The sequence below is a fragment of the Natator depressus genome, chromosome 12 (genome assembly GCF_965152275.1).
Source record: "Natator depressus isolate rNatDep1 chromosome 12, rNatDep2.hap1, whole genome shotgun sequence".
Taxonomy (NCBI): domain Eukaryota; kingdom Metazoa; phylum Chordata; order Testudines; family Cheloniidae; genus Natator; species Natator depressus.
The window spans coordinates 275,952-291,832 of NC_134245.1; positions in this window are offsets into that span (position 1 = coordinate 275,952).

The following is a 15,881-nucleotide window of genomic DNA, read 5'->3' on the forward strand; positions in this document are numbered from 1 at the left end:
GGAGTGCCCCAGGGGTCGGTCCTGGGGCCGGTTTTGTTCAATATCTTCATAAATGATCTGGAGGATGGTGTGGATTGCACTCTCAGCAAATTTGCGGATGATACTAAACTGGGAGGAGTGGTAGATACGCTGGAGGGCAGAGATAGGATACAGAGGGACCTAGACAAATTGGAGGATTGGGCCAAAAGAAACCTGGTGAGGTTCAATAAGGATAAGTGCAGGGTCCTGCACTTAGGACGGAAGAACCCAATGCACAGCTACAGACTAGGGACCGAATGGCTAGGCAGCAGTTCTGCGGAAAAGGACCTAGGGGTTACAGTGGACGAGAAGCTGGATATGAGTCAGCAGTGTGCCCTTGTTGCCAAGAAGGCCAATGGCATTTTGGGATGTATAAGTAGGGGCATAGCGAGCAGATCGAGGGACGTGATCGTTCCCCTCTATTCGACATTGGTGAGGCCTCATCTGGAGTACTGTGTCCAGTTTTGGGCCCCACACTACAAGAAGGATGTGGATAAATTGGAGAGAGTCCAGCGGAGGGCAACAAAAATGATTAGGGGTCTAGAGCACATGACTTATGAGGAGAGGCTGAGGGAACTGGGATTGTTTAGTCTGCAGAAGAGAAGAATGAGGGGGGATTTGATAGCTGCTTTCAACTACCTGAGAGGTGGTTCCAGAGAGGATGGTTCTAGACTGTTCTCAGTGGTAGAAGAGGACAGGACAAGGAGTAATGGTCTCAAGTTGCAGTGGGGGAGGTTTAGGCTGGATATTAGGAAAAACTTTTTCACTAGGAGGGTGGTGAAACACTGGAATGCGTTACCTAGGGAGGTGGTAGAATCTCCTTCCTTGGAAGTTTTTAAGGTCAGGCTTGACAAAGCCTTGGCTGGGATGATTTGATTGGGGATTGGTCCTGCTTTGAGCAGGGGGTTGGACTAGATGACCTCCTGAGGTCCCTTCCAACCCTGATATTCTGTGATTCTATGATTCCCCTGTTGGGGGAGTTCCACAGGCCATGGCTACACTACAAAATCAAATCGCCCTGCGTCCAGCCGCCACAGTAGTTACAGCGCTTGTGCGTGTGTACACCTGGCTCCTTGTGTCTGTGGTGTGTGGTATCGATTGTACTGTCAGTGTGGGGCATTGCGGGACAGTCGATGTAAGCAACGCAGTATGTACACTGACACTGCATTGACCTAACTACGCTGACGGGGGGAAGTGGCGTGATTAAGTCGGCAAAGCAGACGAGTTACATTAGCGGGAGCCAAATTTTAGTGTAGACGCAGTGTTAGGTGGACGTAAGCTGCCTTGCAAACTCAGTGGTGTAGAGCAGTTACAGAGGTTTACGATGCAAACCTTCATTCTAACTTTATACCACGGGCTACAGAGGTTATGGGAGAGATCAATCCTGCAAGCAATTCCACAAGTCGAAACACTCCACACACGCTGAGCAGCGGCTGTTGTCACATGGCTCACACACAGGCTGGGTCAAGCTCTGCATTTGTCAGTGTTCAGTGAGGCCTAAGGGCCTGGGCATGAGCTAGCACCTGGTCTGCTAGCGTCACAGGACCCATCTAGCCCAGTACCCCGCCCTCTCCCTGCTGCCTCCTTCCCCCAATCGGATCAATGGGGCCAGCTACCCCAGCACCAGCTACTTCAGAGGAAGGTGCAAGAACCCCCTCCTAGTGGCTAATGATGACATAACCAGTCGGGGGAGGGGGGGAAGGGGGGCATATCCCCCTCATCCTGACAGTCAGCAGTGGCCTTGTGCCCTGTTTTCTAAATTCTGTCCTGACACCCTTGCTCCCCCACCCCACACCATCCTTGTCTGAATCCTGCCAGGCTCACAATGTCAGTGACATCTAGTGGCAGTGAGTTCCCCTGGCTAATTATGTAACTTCCCTTGACATTTGCTTTCACAGAGCGTCCCATTGCTCTTGCAACACTGGGGCAAGTGAAGGGGGGGGCAAATAGGAGCACTCCCCTCCTTTCATTATATTCTGTACCTATTTCAGCCCTGCTTCTTTCGCTCCTCTTTTAACTAAAGCCTGAGCTTTTTTGTTGGTAAATTGGCCTTTTTCTTGACAGTGTTGTAGAAAAAATTTGCTTCTTTCTAAACATTTCAGGTTTTTGATGAGCAATTTAAAAAAAGCCTTTGAAAAATTACCCCTCCCTGCCCCATTTCTCTGCCCTTTGTCCTTTTCTCATTTGCCACTGGAAAGTGGATGGGAGGGAATGAAAAAAACCACACACACACATATACATTTTTGGCTTTTGAAAATTTTTTGCAAGGGGTGAAAACATAAGGGTTCCACACACACCCACAAATTTCCAAGGCAGCTCAGTTGTGGGGCTGCTGCTCTTCCTGCTGCCCTTCTAGTGCCAGAGTAGACCAACACCCTGGCACACTTTAACCCTTAAACGGCCAGCGTTGCCAGCGCCCATCATTGCATGGTGAGCCCAGCAGTGGGTGGGTGGGTGAGTTGGAATGGGATCAGTAACGAAGAATCTTCGCTTTCGTTAGATAAAGTGCCCACCCTCGGCGTGGGGGAGAAGTCCCAGACCTCGCACCTCCCAAACACAGCCATGACAGAATGCAAACAAATATTAAAATCTTGTGATTTTTAAGCAAATCTCATGATTTTGAGGCCTGACTAGTGACTTCTGAATGTTGGGGCGCAAGAGGGGCACCAAAGCTGATGGGCCCGCCCGGCCTTCGTGCCATCTGGACAGAGGCACCTGTGTGGGACCCGGGGTGGCTCGTGCCTCCCCACGCTTGGGACAGACAATACTAAACATCTCATGGCTCCCCCTGGCAGTGCGTGGAAGGAAAGCCGCTCCCGAGCTACGGCCACAGAGTCAAGGGAGGCAGTGTGGCCTAGTGGGTAAAGCACTGAACTGGGATGCAGCAGACTGGAGGTCTATGTCTGGCTCTGCCACTGGGTGACCTTGAGCAAATCCCTTCCCTGCCCCCTGCCTCAGTTTCCCCATGTGTACAGTGGGGATGATGACACTGACCTCCTTTGGGAAGTGTTTTGCTGGACAGTGCTATGGAAGATGAATAATAATATTCTGGGCTGGCGGGGGTAGGGGGCGTCTCTCCTCTCTGGGGCACGGGTTCGAATCTGTCCCGGGGAGCAGTGTCTGACAGTGGGGGGTGGCTGTGGAGAGGGGCTCAGTCCAGTTCCTGTTGGGACAGCACCCGCGTTGCCTGCCGGCTGTGGGACTGGCACGCTGGGGCTACAGAGCCTGAGCTCCGCTCTGCCCCGAGATGGGTCCCTTCAGGGCAGGGCCGTTGGCGTGGGGGTGTGACGCAAGCCGTGGGCTCTGGGGCAGTCGAGCTGGCCCTTTCCCCAGTGCTGGAGTCCCCTCCACAAGGCCCAAAGCTCCCCAGGCCTGAATCCTGGCCCCACGGAGCCCGGCTTGGGGGGGGGGGGGGCGTTTCCTGCAGTCGCATGGCCTCTCTGGTACAGCCGGTGGCCTTGGCACTCTGGGGCAAGGCAGTCACTTTCCAGCCCCCACCCCTGGTGCCAGGGGGCACAGGCCAGCCAGGGCTCTGAGGAAGATGGGGCGCTCCCTCCGTCGCTCTGTCCCATCCCCCCACTCCATGGCCCCGTGCACAGCTCTCCTCTTTCTGCATCTTCCCCTCCTGCTCTTTAGGATCTGGCCCCCTGGGGTGCCCAGGTGTCAAGGAAACCCGCTCCCGGCTGGGGAGCCATGGTTGGCTTTTGGGCCCCAGGCGTCTGCATGGCCCTGGCTCACGAGCCCCCTGGGAGGGCAGCGCTGCCCTGCATGGGCCCTTGGGCCTCGGCAGGAGCTGCCACCGAGAGCCAGCGGCAAAGCGGCCAGTGGAGGCCTCTCCAGTGCCCTGCAGAGTGGGGGAACTGGGGCAGCGTCAAGGCCATGGGAGGGACCAGCCAGGTAAGGGGCTGGGTTCCCCACTGTTGGGCCCTATGGGGGTGCTGGCTGAGGGTCCCTGTGCCCATGGCGTTAGAGGGATCGCAGGGAAGAGGCCCAGGGGGCTGCTGGGAGTTTGGAGAGGGGTCCGTGTTCAGCTCCCATCTCCCCACACACGGTTCTGATCCGGAATGGCCTGGGTGCGAGACCTTCCCCTGGCTGGTGCCGAATGGCCAGTGTTTGCTGGGATGCTTTGGACCCGGCAGCTGCTCCCTGCCCCTGGGGGAGGTTCATCGCTGGGGCAGTGCTGCCAGCCCCAGAGACTGAGGGTCTGGGCCCCACAGCAGATCACTCTGTACTCCAGCCCTTGCCCTGCCCGAGAAGGCGGGGAGGGCACTCTTGGCCAGTCCTTGGCTTTCAGCTAATGCCTGTCAGAGCATGGACCCATCCCCCTAGGGACGGGGTTGAGACCCCCAAACTCATGTCACACATAGGCCTGCTGGGCGCTGGCAGTGGGGCAATCCCTTCCCTGCCAGGGACTGCGGGGGGAGGCTCTTGGGGCAGAGATGGGACCAGCGGGGCATCCCTGGCACAGCGGGGGAGCAGGTCTGTAGTCCTGGCCTGGAGAATCCGTTATCCACCGCTCACTACCCGCTGCCCAGTCGAGGCACCGAAAAGAAACCGTGTGATTGTAGGTGACCTACCGAGTGGCACCTAATGCGACTCAGAGCAACATGGCTGGCACGAAGGGCTCGGTGAATGGGGAGGGCTGGCTGGGAGTGGGGTACTGACTGAGTCACTGGGCTCCCACGGCCAGAAGAATCTTGGCCCCGGCCTTGCACCACCCCAGGGCCCCAATCTCTGCTGAGGCCTTGCCCACCTCCCTGGCAAGAGGCCCAGCAGCCCTGGTCACTCCCAGGACTAGAGTCACTTGTATTCCAGTCACTCAGTTCATCCCTGGGGTTGAGATGTAGCCACCTTTGGGGTGGGGTGCAGGGGCTATTTATACAGGGATCCTTTGCCCAGCACTGAGATGCAGCCACCTCTGGGGTGGGACGGAGCAGCTGTTTAACAGCCACACAGCACAGTAGATTAGGACAAGTGAAGAATCCCACATCTAGTTGCACTGCACTGCACAGAGTGTGGGGAGCTGGGCCAGGGAGCCAGGGGGAGGGATAGCTCAGTGGTTTGAGCATTGGCCTGCTAAACCCAGGGTTGTGAGTTCAATCCTTGAAGGGGCCATTTAGAGATCTGGGGCAAAAATTGGGGATTGGCCCTGCTTTGAGCAGGGGGTTGGACTAGATGACCTCCTGAGGTCCCTTCCAACCCTGATATTCTATGATTCTATGACCAGGCTGCACTGCACATGGGCTCCTTAGTGACAAGCGCTCAGGAGCTTAGATTTACAACCCCCAAAACAGCACAAATTGAGCTGGGGCCGGCACAGACTAGAAGGGGCGAGTGCCCCCTACTGGGTCCTCCCACCCCACTCACTGCAGCCCCTAGCACCCCATAAGCTCCATCCATGCACAGTAAGGGGACTGGCGCATGGAATTGCAAGCCCAATAGCAAGGATTTCTGTGACTCTGTAAACTCGGGGCGGGGGAGTGGAGAATTGCTAATATAGTTCCTATGTATAAGAAATGGAAAAAAATATGGTCCAGGTATCTACAGGCCTTTTAATTTGACCTCAGCTGTCTGCAAGGTCTTGGGACAAATTCTGAGAGAGAAAGTAATGAAGGACAAAGGGGTGAACGGTAACTGGGATAAAATACAACCTGGTTTTACAGTCGGTAGGTCCTGCCAGGCCAACCTGAGCAGTTTCTCTGCGAAGACAACTGAGGTTTCAGACAAAGGAAACGCAGTAGATCTAATCCAGTGGTTCTCAAACTTTTTGTATTGGTGACCCCTTTCGAACACCAAGCCTCTGAGTGCGACCCCCCCTTAAAAATTAAACACACATTTTTGATATTTAAGACTATGTTAAATACTAAATTTAAACCCTATTGCTTAAAATGAATTGACCTTTACTCACTGCTTTTAAATTCAGACTAAAACACAGCGGGCGGCGGGGCTCGGGGCTGACAACCCTGTGTGTGCTCCCGGCTGATAACCCTCAGTATGGCCGGGCTCCGACTGAAACCCCAGTACAGGGGTCGGGGCTCACAGCGTCCTGGATGCCCCGGCTCAGGGCTCACAGCCCCACTCCTGGTTGGGGTCAGGACTTGCAACCCCATGTGGCAGTCGGACTCAGGGATCACAGCCCCGCTCCTGGCCAGGGTTGGGGTCTGGGCTTGCAGCCCTGTGTGGGGGTTGGAGTCGGGGCTTGCAGCCACAATTCCCTGTCGGGGTCGTGGCTCACAGCCCGGCGCAGGGGTCGGGGTCGGGACTCACAGCCGCACACCGGGGTCAGGGCTCACAGCCTAGCACAGGGGTTGGGACCCACAGCCGTGTGCCCGGGTTGGGGCTCATAGCCCCGCAGCTCCACACAGGGGTCGGGACTCACAACTTACAGCCGCACGCTGGGGTTGGGGCTCGTGATCCCCCCACTTAACCGGGTTGTGACCCCCAGTTTGAGAACCAATGATCTAATCTACCTGGATGTCAGTGAGGCATTTGATACAATTGGGAAATTATTAGTTCAATTGGAGAAGACGGGGTTTAATATGAGAATTGAAAGGTGGATAAGGAACTGGTGAAAAGGACCTGGGGTTACAGCAGATGAGAAGCTGGAGATGAGTCAGCAGGGTGCCCGTGTTGCCAAAAAGGCTAACAGCATATTGGGCTGCATTAATAGGAGCATTGCCCGCAGATCAAGGGAAGTGATTATTCCCCTCTATTCAGCACTGGTGAGGCCTCATCTGGAGTATTGCGTCCAGTTTTCGGCCCCCACTACAGAAAGGATGCGGACAAATTGGAGAGAGTCCAGCAGAGGGCAATGAAAATGATTAGGGAGGTGGGGCACGTGACTTATGGGGAGAGGCTGAGGGAACTGTGGTTATTTTGTCTGCAGAAGAGAAGAGTGAAGGGGGATTTGATAGCTGCTTTTAACTACCTGAAAGATGGATCCAAAGAGGATGGATCTAGACGATTCTCAGTGATAGCAGATGACAGGACAAGGAGTAATGGTCTCAAGTTGCAGTGGGGGAGGTTTAGGTTGGATATTAGGAAAAACTTTTTCACTAGGAGGGTGGTGAAACACTGGAATGCGTTACCTAGGGAGGTGGTGGAATCCCCTTCCTTAGAAGTTTTTAAGATCAGGCTTGACAAAGCCCTGGCTGGGATGATTTAGTTGGGATTGGTCCTGCTCTGGGCAGGGGGTTGGACTAGATGGCCTCCAGAGGTCCCTTCCAACTCTGTTATTCTATGATTCTATGATTCGGCCAAACCATCCTGAGGCTAAGGGAAGTTATTTGATTTCAGCCATTGGACCTCGCCCCTTCACTCCTCAGACATCGCTCATCTGTCACCATGAGACCGACCCCATGACATAAGACTTTTGGGGTCAAGATACAAACAGGAGTAGAAGCAAAGAGTGGCATGTGACCCCTCTAAGAGATCCTCCCACTCCTCTACCAATCTGGGGGTGTTTTATCTCCATCCACCTGCCTCAGGAATGGATTTGAGCAATTGGGGAATGTTCTGGGGCAGAGTGACCCACCCGGAAGTGGGTCACGTGACCCCTCCAAGAGCTCCTCCCACTTGGGGTGGGCCTCAGCCCCTTAGGACCAACCAGAGAGGGGATTTCACCAAACAGGGTAAGTGCCGTGGTGGGGTGACCTGCCTGCAAGAGGGGTCCACCGCCCCTCCATGAAATCCCCGCACCCTCCTCTGCTAATCAGTCAGGGTTTTGCACACACGCTTTAGGCCATCCCAGAAGGGAAACGTAACAATCAGAATAGGCAGTGCCCGAAGGTCTAGGCCAGAAGCCGCCGATCTCTGGAGCTCCATGTTTGCGTGGCTGGCAGCATCGTCCTGGAAGTCGCAACACAACACTGCGGGGAAGAGCCCATCTCGTTCCAAGGATGTCTTTTGAAGAAACCGTGGCCTAGACCTTCGGGCTATACCTGTTCTGGATTGGTACACATTTCCCTTCTGAGATGGCCTAAGGTGGGAGTGAAACCCTCGCCAACTGCTAGAGGGTGGTGTGGGGACGTTTTAGAGGGACCACGGGATCCTGTTGCGGGCAGGTCACTCCACTGCAGCACTTCCCTTCTTTGGTCAAATCCCCTCTCGGGGTGGTCCTACGGGGCTGACGCCCACTTCAATTGGTAGAGGACACAGGGAGGCGTTCTCAGAGGGGATATACAACCCCCTTCTGCATGGGTCACCCTGCCCCGCAACGTCCCCTGATTGGTCAACTCCAGTCTCCGGGTGTGTAAAATGCTGGTTGCCCCTGCCAAACTTGCGTAAAAGAAGGGAAGAAAGGCATGTACCTTTTGGGCCATCTTGGACTTGGGAAAAGAATCTGGTGACCTTTAGCCATTGGCTAGATTAGTTTGGGTTGGGAAGCACACTCCCACGCACGGATTGAATCTGCGTAGATAGGGTCTAACATCCAGGCAGAGACGACGCAAAGAGGGATAGGGAGAGTTTTTAGTGAGGTCTACTCACCCATTCCTGTGTCCATCATGGAGTCCCTCCCTGAGGTCCAATGTCAAGAGAGCAGCAGCCGTCCATCGCTGTCCCTGCAAGAGAAGGGAGAGAGAACATCAACATGAACTCTGGAAGTGCTCCAGTCTCCCAAACAATTACACCCAGGAGGTCAAGTTTTGTTAATCCACCCCTTCTCTAGCCTAGCCTAGTCCTTTTCCCTCTCGTAAATAAAGTCTTGTTTGTGTGCTTACCACTGCCTGGCGTTATTTTCTTGTGCTAAGGCAAGCTCTGACGGACGGGCTTTACGAAGGGGACCATGTGGGAAGCATTTACTGTAAGATTCCCTGCATCTTCTGAACGGGGTTTGGATTCTGCCCTTTTGAAAGGAAGGAAAAATCCTTCCAGGTGATCCTACGGGGCTGAAACCCACTGTGATTACTTAGTAATCTGTCCCCTTCACTACCATGTTTGTGACCCTCTGTGTCATAGGGAAGTAGCCCTTGGGGCATTATGCATCTTTTGATTTAAAATGGACACTTGTGGCGTACAGACGAAGAAGGACAACTTTTCAAGTCCAGTGTGCACAGAAATGGGATGGACACTTCAAGGATTGAATACAATGCTTTGATCTTCCATCTGTTCATTAAACAAAGACAAAGGTGCAGATTTGGGAAGCTCGGCACTGACTTCCCCAGGATCATTCCTCTCCGCGTAGTTCCCATGATAAATCTCCTCTCAAGGAAGAGCCTGAGGAAGTGTGATCAGGGGAACTACCCAGAGCACCAGACAAATCAGGGCCCTGAGCTGAGAAAAACCAAGCCTCAGCCAGTTCACAGTAATTCAGTTGACCTCAGCAGAGACACCCCTGAAGCACCCGAGGATTACTTGAAAGGCTTTGAGAGGCTTGGCTCTGCAGAGCGAGAGATGAAGCCTATTACTGCAGGGAAATCAATGACAGAGCACTGTCCACACCAGCACTTAGGTCGGTGTAACTTGTCTCACTCGGGGGGTGGCTTCTTCACACCCCTGAGCGACATATGTTCTACCGACACAAGGGGGAGTGTAGACGCAGCCTTAGCAGAGAAGCGATTTAGAAAACAGGTTTTGTTTTGGAGGAAATGCAGGAACCCCGGGTTTGTAATAACCCAAAGGAGAGTCCGACCCCACCAGTCTCCTCCCCACTTTGCACTTGTCCCTGGGATTGTTGTTTTGTCTCAGCCTGTGCCACTATCATGCCATGTGAAGGGGAAGGAGCCATGCACCTGTCTAGGGTGCTTCCGACATCCTAGAGGGGAGAAAGGAAAAAAGAGGCTCAGTCCCACATGCTACTCACACAGGGGGTGGGAACTTTTGTGGTCATTTCAGTCGAGTCAAGGGGCTCCAAAAGAGTCAAAGGTGCTCACGTGACCCTGCCCCTGTCCAACATTAAACAGGAGAAACAAGGCTGGCCGTTTGGGCTGCTGGACAGAACAAGCCTTCAGGCCGAAAAGCCAACAACCTTTCTCTCCATTTCAGCAAAAAACAACATTCAACAAACCCCCACAAAAACAGGCACCTTAAAAGTCCTGCCCCCGACTTCACCTTTCCAAGGTCTTCTCCGCACTCTCTCCCGCCCCGAGTGAGAATCCCACACCTTGACCAACACACCACAGTCAGACCCGAATGCAGCTCTCCCTCTGCAGGCAGGATGGTGGAGAAAAACACAGGTGAAAAAACCCTCCCGGCTCAGCTGCGCATGGAGCCTTGGCAAGGACGTGGTGGAAAGGTGACGCCGGGATCTCTCGCACGGTAAAGGAGACTCGTGGCGAGTCCAACAAACCCTTTGGGAACTCGAAGGAAGCCGCACCCCACAGGCGTTTCCACAGACCAGCCACACACCCAGGCCGGAGGGGCCGGGACACGGGAAGGGGCAGCAGCAAACGCCCCCGGGGGGAGGGCTGGGGCGGGAGCTGCAGCCAGGCCCCTGGACCCGCAGGGAGACGCAGACCCTGACAGCAACCAGCCACGTTTGCCCACGTGTGTGTGTGTGAGACACGTTTGTGTGTGTGATGTCTTGTGTGTGTGCTGTGTGTCGCCCAGAGTCTTGTGCTCAGTGTGTGTGTCATGTGTTGTGTTTAGTGTTGTGTGTCGTGTGTCATCTAGAGTGTTGTGTGTGTGTCGTGTTGTGTGTGTGTCTGTGTGGTGAGTGTTCTGTTGTGTGTCGTGTTGTGTGAGTTGTGTGGTTGTGGTGTCATGAGACTTGTTGTGTGTGACATGGTGTGTGTCGCTCGCACAGACACACCCATCACATGCCGCACACACAACACGTTGCACGTCGCATGTCACACACGTCACACACACAGCACATCGCATGTCACACGCACAACGCATCACATGTAGCACACACACACACACAACATGTGGCACATCACATAGACAACATGCAGCGTGTTGTACATTGCACACACAACACATCGCCTGTCTCACGATGCACATCGCACATAGCGCGGCCACACAGAAGACTTCGCACGTCACACTCACAGCACGTCGTATGACGAATGTCATACACACAGCACGTTGCACGTCACACTCACAAAAACGTCTCACACACGCACAACACGACACACACCACGTCACAAAGACAGAAAACACTACACACGTCACACACACACAAAGACACACAACACACAACACATCATACACATTCAACACAACACTCTAGACGACGCACAACACGACACACACACACCACACCATGTCACACAAAACATGTAACATGACACACCACACACTGAACACGACACACAAAACGGCCCACAACACACACACCACAAAGACACACACAGCACGCCGCACGTCACACACAGCACACCGCACGAACAGACACAATACTACACACGTCACACACACACACACACACACACAATATGACACACAACGTCACACAGACAGACACAAGCACACAACATGACACACACAACACATCACATGACACCAAAAAACACCACACACACACTCAACACAGCACACAACATGACACAACACGTCACACACACAAAACTACACAAAAACACGTCTCACACACACAGCACGTCACCACAAACACACCACCACACACACACACACCACATGACACACAACAAGTCACACACACACACAACCCGTCACACACACACACACACATCACAATGCACACAACACGACACACAAAATGACTCACACACACAACACGACACACAGAAACACATTGCATGTCCCACACAACACGTCACAGGTTGCACGTCAGATGACACACAAAGACACATCGCACACACAATGCAACACACAACACATCACACACACAAAAACATCTCATGCAAACACACACAAGACACACAACCCGTCTCACACACACATAACACGACACACACAATATGACACAACACGTCACACAAACACTACATGACACGTCAGACACGCAAACACGCACGACACACAACACGTCACACAGACAGATACAAACACACACAACATCATGACACACACAGAACACTACACAAAACACGTCACACACATGCCACATCATATGACCCTACAAACACAACACGGCACACACACAATCCACACAACTCTAGATGACATAAAACACGACACAAAACACAGCATGCACACACACACACACACACACACACACACCACGGCACACACACACAAAAAAGTCTGACACAACACGACACACAACCCGTCTCACATACACATAACACAACACACACAGAAACAAATCACATATCCCGCACAACACGTCGCACGTTGCACAGATACACACAACACATCGCAAGCACACATGCAAGCAAGTCGCACGGCACACACACAGAAACACGTCACACACACAAACACGTCACACACACACAAACATGTCTCTCTCACACACACACAAACACGACGCAGAACCCGTTTCACACAGACACACACAACACGTAACACACACAACACCTCACACATACAACACATCGCATGTCGCAAGTCGCACTGACACACAACTCATCGCACGTTGCACGTCACACAAACACTTTGCACATCGCACATAGCATGTCACACGTCACACCTGCACAAACAACCCGTCACGCGATGCATGTCACACACAGAACATGTCGAATGTCGGACACACAACACGTCGCACGCACACTCGGCACGCTGGACGTCAAAGACACAACACGTCGTGTGTCGCACGTCACACACAAAAATGTCGCACATTCCACACACCACATGTTGAAAGTTGCGCATCGCATACATGTCGCACGTCGCATGCCACACAAACACACACACACACACACACACACGCAGGTCTCTCGTAAACAAACACCATGAAACACAACATGTCACACACACACACACCCAACATGACACAACACTTCACACAGATAGACACAAACACACACAACATGACACACATGCCACACACAAACCCCCAAACACCACGTCACATGACACCACGAACACAACATCGCACACACACTCAAACAAGAGTGTGAAGATGCAGATGTGAAGTGCGACGTCTTCTGTTTGCGTGTGCGACGTGCAACATGCAACGTTTTTTGTGTCTGAAGTGTGATGTGCAACGTGTTGTGTGTGCGACGTGCAATGTTTTGTGTGTGTGTGATGTGCGATGTGCTCTGGGTGGGGTCTGTGTGTGTTTATGCACAAGCTGATTGACACACAAATATAACAGGGCTCCCGAGAGGTAGAATCCAGGGCCTGCCTCTTCGCTTCCCACGGCCAGGTATTTTCAGCCCCCAACAATTAGGGGAAGAACAGGGAGATGAAAAGCCAAAGAAAGTTTCAAGAGTTCTCCTTCCTGGCTGAGCTGGCTGCGCTGCCCAGGTCACGGATGGTCATTCTGGGGAGGGATGTGGGTCTGGTCCACTTTGAAGGGGCTTGATCTGGGGAAGGATGTGGGTCTCAGATATCTGGAGGATTGGCCCAGAGCCCAGTCTTGTGGGGGCACAGCTGGTGGTCCTCATCCTCCTCTGTCTGCCTCTCTTCTGCCAGAGAAGGCAAGCCAGGCGAGTACCAATAATGATGCTGTCAATAAAATGGAATCAAGTTGTGGATGTTTTTTCTTTTCAAAAATATTTTCACACTTTTCAATCTGCCCCAATTTTATCAGGCCCTGGTAGTTCCTAGGAGAAATGTGAAGGATGAGATATTGTAACTCTTCCCTCTTCGTGGGAGCAACAGCTGGCTGGGGTTTGGCTGCTCAGGCTTTTGTTCCCTGGTTTTACCCACTGGGGTTTCTTTTGCATGGATTTCATGTACCTGTGTGTAAGTTTTTGCCCAAAGGCACACAGCTGTACAGGTTTTATCTACAATCTTTACAAGTTGAAGTTGCAGATGGAGGGGGCTCCCAGCAATGGCAGCCTTAAGGGGGTGGGCGGCTAGAAGCTGGGGACTGGATCGGGACCCCCCAACACTTACTGGTCTCTCTGCCCTGCAGTTTTAGTCCCCCTGGATTAGCCGGATTATCACAACAAAAGTTTTGTTTCTCCTGCTGCTAACAGCCCACCTTCATCGATTGGTCTCGTTAAGAGTTGCTATGGCAACCCCCATTTTCTCGTCTTCTCTGTATCGATATATCTATATCTATATCTTCCTGCTGTATTTTCCCCTGCATGCATCTGATGAAGTGGGCTTTAGCCCATGAAAGCTTATGCTCAGATAAATTGGTTCGTCTCTAAGGTGCCACAAGTCCTCCTCATTCGCTTTTCCTGACTGATTGTGCTGGGGGCTCTGCTTGGCTCCAGCGCTTCGGTCTCTCAGCTACCAAGGCCACCTGGCAACACTGATCGATTCCAGCTTCAAGGAGTGCTGAGATCCATCTGTCTCTTTCTGTGCCTCTGTCTCTATGTATAGCCTCCTGACCCTGCCTTTTGTGATCAGTTATAGTTTGCTAGCCCTAATTTTGTCATCAAATTTAAGTTACATTTAATCTTGGAACGCTTTTTTTTGTTTGGCTTCCCTTGTAAGGTTACTACCTGGGAATAAATAACTTTCATGCTTAAGCCCCCCCCCCCCCACATCCCACCTCCATGGGTGTTTTTGGCTTCTCCATTCACTCTGCAGCAACGCTCCTTGTACCTAAGCTAAAGATCCCTGCGGCTCCCAAAACGGGCAATTCTGGTAACAGCTCATTTGGGGCTTGAATTGAAGGGGGATGGATGTCATTCTTGGGACAAGTAATCTGCTATGGCCAAAAACACTTTAGCCCTGTGCACCCTTCCAGTCAAGTCTTTTGTCCCAAATACTTTGGGTCTTCCGGGATATGTCCCTGAATAATCAAGGATCTTGACCAAAAAGGTCGTCACGTCTAAAAAGGAAGAAAGATTGTCGTTGTGGAGACCATGAAACAAGCCCTGCAACTTTTTGAAATGTATCCCGACAGTCCATGTCAAGGTTCCTTCCCCACTCTGAACTCTAGGGTACAGATGTGGGGACCTGCCTGAAAAAACCCCTAAGCTTATTTTTACCAGCTCAGGTTAAAACTTTCCCAAGGTACAAACTATTTTACCTTTTGTCCCTGGACTTCATTGCTGCCACCACCAAGCGCCGAAGAAATATAACAGGGAAAGAGCCCACTTGGAAACCTCTTTCCCCCGCAAATCCCCCTAAGCCCTACACCCCCTTTCCTGGGGAAGGCTTGATAAAAATACTTAAGCCATTTGCATAGGTGAACACAGACCCAAACCCTTGGATCTTAAGAACAATGAAAAAGCAATCAGGTTCTTGAAAGAAGAATTTTAATGAAAGAAAAAGAAAAAGAATCACCTCTGTAAAATCAGGATGAGAAATACCTTACAGGGTAATCAGATTCAAAACATAGAGAATCCCTCTAGGCTAAACCTTAAGTACCAAAAAGACACAAAAATCAGGAATATACATTCCATTCAGCACAACTTATTTTATCAGCCATTTCAACAAAACAGAATCGAACGCATATCTAACTAGATTGCTTATTAACCCTTTGCAGGAGTTTTGACCTGCGTTCCTGCTCTGGTCCTGGCAAAAGACAACACACAGACAGAGAGAACCCTTTGTTTTCCGCCCCCTCCAGCTTTGAAAGTGTCTTGTCTCCTCATTGGTCATTTGGGTCAGGTGCCAGTGAGGTTACCTTAGCTTCTTAACTCTTTAGAGGTGAAAGGGTCTTTCCTCTGGCCAGGAGGGATTACAAGGTGGTTAGCCTTCCCTTTATATTTATAACAGTCCACAGGGTGCACATCAAGGAACGTTCAAAGCGAGAAGGGCGTTCTTTTTTGGGGGGACTAACCCCCATTGCACTGACCAGGAGAAGGGGGAAGTGGGAGCCTGCAGCGCCATCTAGCGACCAAAGGAGAAATCGCCGGCTTCTGGACCTGTGTGCGCCCTTGGTTCGGTTCACATGC